Genomic DNA, 9,676 nt, shown 5'->3' on the forward strand with positions numbered 1-9,676 from the left:
AAATTATCTTACTAAAGTGCATTTCATACCAAGAATATTAGTCCTTTGTCATATGTGATACAAATATTTAATCTGGTTTGCTACTTATAGTTCAACCTTATTTTTGTTGTTGAAAATTTCTTAAGAGTTTGGATAAATCATATTTATCAGTTTTTATAATTTTCAAGTACTCTAGTTCAATATAATGTCTGTTAATGTCATCCTTGATTCTTCTATTTCTAAATTATACTCACCTGTCTCAGATTTACATTTAATGCTGACCCTCCTGAAGTTGTGGAAACACTTTAGTATGCAGTCTCATCACATATAAAAAATATAGGCAACATACTTGCTGGATTCTTATTTATCCATAAACATCTTTTGTGTGTGTGTGTGTGTGTGTGTGTGTGTGTGTATGTGTGTGTGTCTATGTGTGTGTGTGTGTGTGTGTGTGTGTGTGTGTGTGTCCCTGTATTTTATTGATAGCTTAGCTGGGTATAGAATTTTAGATTCAAAATAGTCTCTTCCTAGAAGTTTGAATATACTGCTCCTTTGTCTAAAACTCAGTGTTGCTGACCAGAAGTGTATGTCAGTATGCTTATCTTTCACTGAGAGTGACCTCCTTTTTCTCTCTAGAAGTTTTAAAAACATGCACTTTATCTTTGAGTTAGGAAATTTTATCAAAATATTCCATACATGGGTTATTTTCTCATTTATCTTTCTCCATAATCAATCAATGCTCAATCTTTTCTTTTTTTTAAATATATTTTATTGACTTTTTTTACAGAGAGGAAGGGAGAAGGATAGTTAGAAAATCAATGAGAAACATCAATCAGCTGCCTCCTGCACACCCCCCACTGGGGATGTGCCCGCAGCCAAGGCACATGCCCTTGATCAGAATCGAACCCGGGACCCTTCAGTCCACAGGCCGACGCTGTATCCACTGAGCCAAACCAGTTAGGGCCAATGCTCAATCTTAACAGTCATGTATATGCTCAACTCAAAGAATTTTATTTTTATCTTTAATGTCTATAATAATGTTTTGCCTTCTTATGCTTCTTTTCTCTCCTTCTAATAAGTCTATTAGATTGCTTCCAGGCCTCCTAGATTTTCCATTTGTGTTTCTCAGCCTTTGCCTTACATTTTATTTATCTTTTTGCTCACAGTTCATTTTTCAGGTCAAAAACTTAATCTCTGTCTAATTTTGTTATAATATTTGAATTTTGAAAAATTCTTTCTTATTCTCTGATTGGTAAGCATCTCAAAAGAGACTACAATTTTAAAATAGTACTCTTTAATAAAAAGAGTAGTCTCTTTTGAACCCTGGCTGTATGGCTCCATTGGTTGGAGCATCATTCTGTACCAAAAGGTTGAGGGTTTGATTCCCAGTTAAGGCACATACCCAAGTTGCAGGTTTGACCTCTGGTCTGGGTGCATATGGGAGGCAACTGATTAATGTTTCTCTCTCTCTCTCTCAAAATAAATCAATAAAAACATATCTTCTGGTGAGAATTAAAATAAAACAAAATAGTAGTCTCTTTTGAAATGCTACCAATCAGAGAATAAGAAAGAATTTTTTCAAAATTCAAATACTATAACAAAATTAGACAGAGATTAAGTTTTTGACCTGTTTTTATTTTTAAGGCACAATTCCTCTGGTCTGTAAAGTCTATGGGGCTGAAAGTCAGACCCTGGGAGAAAAATTCCCAAGCATAAAAATGAAAAATGAAAGAATTGGACAGTTCTGATAAGCCACACTGAAATATATAGGTTTTCTGGGAAGGTTACAAATTTGGTGCCACATGAAAGTGATATAATTTGAATATTTGTGGATTTATTTTTTTTTTATTGATTTCAGAGAGGAAGGGTGAGAGAGAGAGATTGAAATATCAATGATGAGAGAGAATCATTGAACAGCTGCCTCCTGCACACTTCCCACCGGGGACCGAGCCCTCAACCTGGGCATGTGCCCTGACCAGGAATCAAACCGTGACCTCCTGGTTCATATGTTGATGCTCAACCACTGAGCCACACTGGCCATGCCTGTTGATCCATTTATTATAAGCATAACCAATTATATAGGTGGTGAAGCAGTGAAGGGAGTCCACAGGATTGGGCCTACCCTGTTCTTTCATTCAGAACATTCATCTATGGCCCAAATGTTGAACATTCCATGCAGTAAAACTAAAGCCTTAGAGTTTACCATATTCAGTCTCTTTAGAGGGTCATGGATGATCATTATCATCATCTTCATCAATATTGTTGTTACCTGCAAAGTTTCTTGAGTGATTTCCTCCTAAATACTCATCAGATTATTCCTTCCAACTCACAATGTTGTCACTTCCTAAGAACATTCCAGCAAACACAGTATTCTATACTTTGTTTCATTTTCAGTGATGTTTTAGTAGTACTGCTGGGCTGGTATCCCATACAAATGTCCCATTGGCCTGCCTCTTAATCTGGCTATGTTCTAGTCTGAGTTCCAGAAGGGAAAAATAATAAAAGATGAGTCAGTGAAGGCTTAAGAAGGATCAGACATAGCTCCATCGAAAAAATCAATAGAGGCAAGAGATACCATTGTTCAAAAACTTTTAAGACTCCTTCTGTCTGGGTAGGCTCATCACAATTTCCCCCCACCCATCTGTCTATTTCCTGTAGCAGTTATTTTCAAACTTTAATGAGTTTAAGAATTACCTTGGGAATTGGCCAAAAAGTCAGATCACCAAAAATTATGATTCATTAGCTTCAGAATGAGACCTAGATATAGCAGGATTAAAGTGGACCCCACCCTAGTAAATTCTGATGCACATGGGGCATTGACATCACACTAAGAAATAATAGGCACACATTAAATAAAATAGTCCTACATGACCTAGAAAGTGGGTGTATTTATTTAAGATGAGAAGGGGATTGCCCTAACCTGTTTGGCTCAGTGGATAGAGCGTCAGCCTGTGGACTGAAGGGTCCCAGGTTCGATTCTGGTCAAGGACATGTACCTTGGTTGCAGGCACATCCCCAGTAGGGAGTGTGCAGGAGGCAGCTGATTGATGTTTCTAACTCTCTATCCTTCTCCCTTCCTCTCTGTAAAAAATCAATAAAATATATTTTTTTAAAAATGATGAGAAGGGGATAAAAATATATTGTGCAACTGAATCCTATTCCAAATGCAAAGACAATAATCCTAGAGATAGGAATGAATGTTATTATCAAAAAGAAAGGCAAATTAACCAATAACTGGTAGTTACAGATAACAAAATGAGTGATTGGGGATAATTGGTCATGCTTAAAAATAATCCTTGGAGAAAGTGCTTCTGTAGGAGGCACCTGAGAGCCATGAGGATTACCTCAGGAAGAAGAGGATTCATAGATTCATCAGTTCAGCCTAGGGAGTGAATGAGCCACCACATGGATTGTGTCCTTAGGAGAAACATCAAATAAAATAAAAACAGGAAAGGACCAGGCTAAAATTAATTATACAAGTGGGTTTTATCTTTATTTGCAAGTCTTATCAATAGGTAGTGGTTCTTGGAGCACTTTGTCAAGAGAGATTGAGAAGTCATTTCTAGGCTCAGCAGAAAAGTGAACATTGATTGATTAGTTATCTGCCCCTGGTGAGGAAAAGAAAAATCAGATGCATCCTTGCAATCTCTGCTTAGTGATTATAAAGTTTTCTGAGTTTCACTCTAGTAGAAAGACTCAGTTATTCCTGGTAAGAACCATCTTTTTCCTGCTACTTCCAATTATGGAAAGGTTGGTCATGTGCACAATAATATAAACACATTGTGAAATTGTATTTACACTAGAAAAGGTGGTTGCTATGCTAGAGCATCTCAAATACGTACCTGATCGAGATCCAGACCTGTTGCCCTTGCCCATCTTCCATCACAGACTCTCTTAGTCAGGTCTTCCATACTACTCGCTTTGCCCACTTTTCCAAGAGAGAAGGGCAGTAAGCAGCTGTGCCTCTTTCTTGTTCCATTTAACACCTTAATTGCCAAGCATTGCCACTCCTATCCCAGTGATCTCACGATTTCAAATAAACAAAATGAGTTGTACTTCATGAAATGGTGGGTGCGCCAGTCTTCAAAGAGCAAGCATTTTTAAAAGTACCTACTAAAAATAAAAATAAAAAGATATGAATTGCCAGTCAACCATATCTGTGCATTCAAATGAGTACCTGTCAATGCTTTGTTGGCCTAATTTGAATTTCTGCATGTATGTGAAAGAAATAAAACCGCAGTGTATAGAATATTCTTAAAGAAATTTAGATCGATAGTCCTCTATAATTCAGATTTTTCTCCAGGTCAGATGTACCTTCCTCGACTGTAGTAAGTATTTTTTGGTAGCTTTCTTGTCTATTCTCCATACCCCACCTTCACCCTCCCCAGCCAAGGTACTTTCTTCCTAACAGCTCCCAATTTTAGTTGGGAGTGCATGCTGTTCTAGAGAAGCTGATTTCACACCAGTTCTAGAGAGAGAGCACATGACCAATTGGGGCATTTGTTCTGCCTGGCCACAGTGATTGGCTCAATGCTAGGCATGTGATCTTCACCAATCCAATTACAGTGATACTTAGGACTTTTACTGGGAATGTGTAGTTCTTCAAACATCTGAAAACCATCTTTGAATGGAAAGGAGAGCCGGTTTTAGGAGAAGACAACTCTGAAGAAAACATTATGAAAGACAAAATAAAATTAAAAACCTGATGGCTTTATTGAGCTGCTCTACCTGTGGATTTTTCAGGCAATGAGTCAGTATGCTTTGTCTATCATGGAAGCCAGTTTTAAATAGCATCTTTCTTCTCTGTCCCCTGAAACACTAGCTGATACACCTACTTAATCTGAAGAGGGAGAACCCATCTCATCAGCACTGTCTTGTTTCCTGTGACTCAACTTTTCCTTTTCAAATTTTCTTTGTGAATGAGATTTGGGAAGCTGGGTAATAAACATCTGATAATGATTACGATGAAAATCTCAGTCTTGTTCCAGGGGATGCTTTGGAAAAGAATATGCATCTTCTGAATCAATACCATTTACATGATGTTAACAGGAAGGGAAGGAGAAATAGGCTGGTTTTGTTGTAGATGAAAATGCCTGTGTACTACAGGGAGGAATTAATTATGCAAAATAGTGGAATATATGCAGACAAATGCTAATTTGTCAACCTGTAAACTGAGCTTCCTAAATCTTAGTTTGCAATAAATTGAATCATTTTCAATTATATTAGGCAAATGAACTGAAACCCTAGTATGATGCATGTACTAGTATTTAACCCTGATGTCCATGCATGTAATACATTCCATGGAATATGAACCCCTGACCTCCAGGGCCAGATTTTACTCTACCTTCTGTGAATACATCTGTGAATATTGCAGTTTCTTGTTTCCGCCACAGTAACAGCATAGCTGCTGAAAGAATCAAACAGGATAATGAAATAGAATGACACATGTGAGGGGGATTCAGAGAAGAGTCTATCCAGCTAGCTTCCCAGGCAACATGAGAAGTGGACACAGTGACTTTTGATCTAATTTATTCTTAGGAATTTCTCCTGCAGATTAGAGCAGAAAACATAGCAAGACAGTTTAGGAAGGAATAACTAGAAACAAATTTTTGCTGGGCAACTAGCATCTGAGTTTTGTACAAAAGGAAGACATCTAAGAGAAGAATGCATAGAGAATGCAGCAGTAAACTGTCTGTTTTGGAATTGCTGTTGCTCACCTTAGCAATGCAGATAGCCATGTCTGGATGTCACAATCTAGACCCAGTTGTTGGGTAGGGGTTTGGACTCTAACACACCTCCCATCCAGCCACAGAGGAGCTACAAGAGCTGCAGAGCCACCTCTGGAGCTGGGCTAGCTCTGCGGAAACACAAAGCAGCCCAGGAAGTTTGAGTGCTTCCCTTGGAGTTGCTGTTGGTTGCTTCCATACTCCATTGGTAAAGGAGACATTAACATGAGATGGCTCATGAATGCTGTTGGAGGAGGTTATTGAGAGGACATAACCAGCTGTTCACCAGAGGGCTGGACCTGGGCCCTCGGAGGCTTCATATCCCCTCCCCTGTCCTTGGAAGGCACTTTCTGCTCACTGTTCCCACAGTGGGAGCCAGTTCAAGGATGCAGCCTTGAGAGAGCACTGTATTGTTGAGACCATCTGGACAGTGTATGAGACTGAACCCAGGCAAGACTTCTATATAAACTCTTAAAAATCTGGCAGACAGGTTCAGAGATCTATTTATCATGCAGTTACCCAAGACAAGCCTCCTATATACACATTTCTTTGCTATTTAAACCTGCCACCTACCAGTGTGGAGTGGGCTGCCTCTTCCTTCTGTATCTCTCTGTCCCTGGCTATAGGGTCCAGTTTCAGATTTCACCCATGGAACTCCTGAGGTTGCGATGATCCAACAAATGTACTCAATAAAATCATTTCAGGTAGGAACAGGAGGTAAAAAATAAGGCAGAGGTTCTCAAGTCCTTTTTGTTTCCTTGCCAACATGGCTCTAGGGGCAGGTCTGGTGACCAGGTGACACTGGACCCCCTGGTATCCTAATTGCATTGCTTTCAGTGAAAAAATCTTTCTGCCCTTTCAAATGCAGCTCTGCCTGATGCCACCTTGTCACTCCCACACCCCGCTGTCCCCAAAGGATCCAGTGCCTCTTGTTCCAGTGTAGACAGTACCATATTTATGAAAGCTGTGCCAGGGATGGGGAGATAGTTGCAGGGGATGTGTAGGCCCCTCAGGCCTCAGAAAACTCTGGAGAGCATTTATATTTAGAAAATGATATTTTTAGAGCCTGTCTTTTAAATATTCTAATTAATTTTTAAACATACAATTAATGCACATGGTTTAACCTCCAAGTATGAAATAATGTAATAGAGAAAAATCTACCTTCTATCCTTGTTTCTCAGAAAAAACTTCCTCTTCCAGAGGCAAGCCAATGTTAACTTTTCTATATTCTTATTGTGGTACTACAGGCCCAGTGCACAACATTTGTGCACTGGGGGGTGGGGGAAGCGGGGGGAGTCCCTCAGCCTGGCCTGAACCCTTTTGCAATCCGGAGCCCTTGGGGGATGTCCAACAGACAGCTTAGGCCTGCTCCCTAAGCTGCAACTGGACATCCTTAGCGCTGCCATGGAGGCAGGCCACTGTGCTCGCCAGCCATGAGCCTGGCTTCTGGCTGAGTAGTGCTCCTTCTGTGGGAGCGCACTGACCACCAGGGGGCAGCTCCTGCATCTGCCCCCTGGTGGCAGTGTGCATCATAGCGACTGGTCATTTCACCATTTGGTCGATTTGCATATTACCCTTTTATTATATAGGACTAGGGGCCTGGTGCATGAAATTCGTGCACTGGGCGGGGGGTCCCTCAGCCCAGCCTTCCCCCTCTCACATACTGGGAGCCCTCAGGGGATGTCCTACTGAGGCAACCGGGCTGATCAGGGGAAGTCACCAGCCCCATCACCCCACTGCTGCAGCCACTGCCAGTTACCGCAGCCACCAAGGTGTTTTCATCAACACGGACTCCAGTCCCTTCACCATGAAAAAATGACAACTTTCTTTAGGCATTTTCAAGATGTGTCTTTCATAGGATATGCCATTTCTTTCTTTCTTTTCTTTTTTTTTTTTTTATCCTCACCTGAGGATATGTTTCCATTGACTTTTAGAGAATGTGGAAGAGAAAGGGAAAGACAGAGAGAAACATCAAAGTGAGAGGAACACTTTGATTGGTTGCCTCCTGCATGAGCCCTGACCTAGGCCCCAGTCAGGGAGGAGCCTGCAACCTAGGTACATGCCCTTGATCAGAATCAAACCAGACCCTGCAGTCGGCAAACCTAGGCATTACCCACTGAGCTAAACTGGCTAGGGCAGGATATGACATTTCTTAACCCCCCAGCAGTGGAGCTTCCTTTTTTTCTCCAGGAGTGTGGTGGAAAAGCCCTAGATCACCTTTTTGGATTCTTATACCCAAGTTACTAAGAAATTACCAGTGGCAAACAGGGAGCTTAGCCATGAGCGGTCAGAAAAGGTATTTCCTCTATGGTTCACACCAATCTTCTCCGATCTCTGGCTCCACCCCTGCCAAGGCCTAAAGCCTCCAGGCCTGGGCAGGGTACCCCCAGCTCCCTCCTATTGCCCTGCTCCGCCCCTGCCCAGGTCCCAAGCCTCTGGCCAGGGTTTGGGGCCTGAACAGGGGACCCCCCAGCTCCCTCTGATCGCCCGGCTCCGCCCCTGCCCAGGACCGCCCTAGCTCAGGCCCTTCCCAGGTTGCTCAGGACCCACCAGGGGCCCTCAGAGTGACCTGGGTGCTGAGAAAGTTCCCAGGACCCAGGCTGCTGGGCGCCTACGTATGCAAATTAATCTCCATCTTTGTTGGGTTAATACTCACTCTGATTGGCTGTGGGTGTAGCAGAGGTACGGTCAATTTACATATCTGTCCATTATTAGGTATGATTTTAAGCATTTGTAAGTAGTGACAAGCAAACACATATTCTCATTGTTACAGAAATGGCAACATAGACATAATGTTCTGATCTCGCTTTATTCACTTCCTATTCATGGAGATAATTTCATATCAGTTTATAAAGCACTTCCTTATACTTTTTATGACTGAATAGTATTCCACTGTATGAATATACTATTATTTCTTTAACTACTCCCTAATGGATGGGCATGTGGGCTGTTTCCATGATGTTGCTGTTCAAACAAGTGCTGCCATAAATAGCTTTGTCTGTTCATCCTTTTGCACATGGACAAGTTTGTAAGTAGAATAAAATTTCAGAAGTGGAATTTGTGAGTCAAAAGGATACATATTTGCAATTTTGAGAGATTTCTAATTGCCCTCCATAGAGGTTACACCATTTATATTTCATCCAGTAGTCTATGAAAGTGCTTCTTTGTCTACACATTCACTAAATGATGTTATCAAAATTTTAAAAAGTATTGTTATTGATTTTAGAGAGGAAGGGAAGAAGGACAGAGAGAGAGAGAAACATCAATGTGAAAACGGAACATCAATCAGCTGCCTCTGCACGCCCCCAAACCGGGATCCCTTTTGGTGCACGGGATGACACCCAAGTAACTGAGCCAATCTGAGTGGTTAAAAAAATATGACAGTGTGGTTTTAATTTTCATTTGTATTAGTAGAATTAGGTTCATATCTCTTCAGGTATTTGAGGATTATCTTATCCTTTTCTATGAACGATCTGTTTACATCTTTTGTTCACTTTTCTACTGAATTATTGGTCTTTTACTGAATTGGAGGAGTTCTTTATGTTTTGGGACAATTAGCTAATCATCTGTGATTGGATTACAAATGTTTTCCTGGGTTGTCATTTGTTTTTGATCTTGCTGAATGAGTATTCCCCCACCCCCATGTAGACCTTTTATTGTTACTGTTATTATAGTTAAGTTATATTTATAAAAAATTTAAAAAATAAAAGTTGGGTCTTATGTTATACTTTATGGCAGTATAATGCCCTTCATCCAGTTTTCCCCAGTGTTGCAAAACTATAATACAATATTACAAACAGAAAATTTACATTGATATAATCTATGGACTTACTCAGATTTTATTAGTTTTACATGTACTCAGTATGTGAATATATGTATGTGTGCATGAGTGTGCATGTGTGTATTTAGTCCTATGAATTTTTATCACATGTAGAGGTTTGTGTATCCACAGATACAAACATTTCCCATCA

The sequence above is a fragment of the Plecotus auritus genome (assembly GCF_963455305.1).
Source record: "Plecotus auritus genome assembly, chromosome: 7".
NCBI classification, from domain to species: domain Eukaryota; kingdom Metazoa; phylum Chordata; class Mammalia; order Chiroptera; family Vespertilionidae; genus Plecotus; species Plecotus auritus.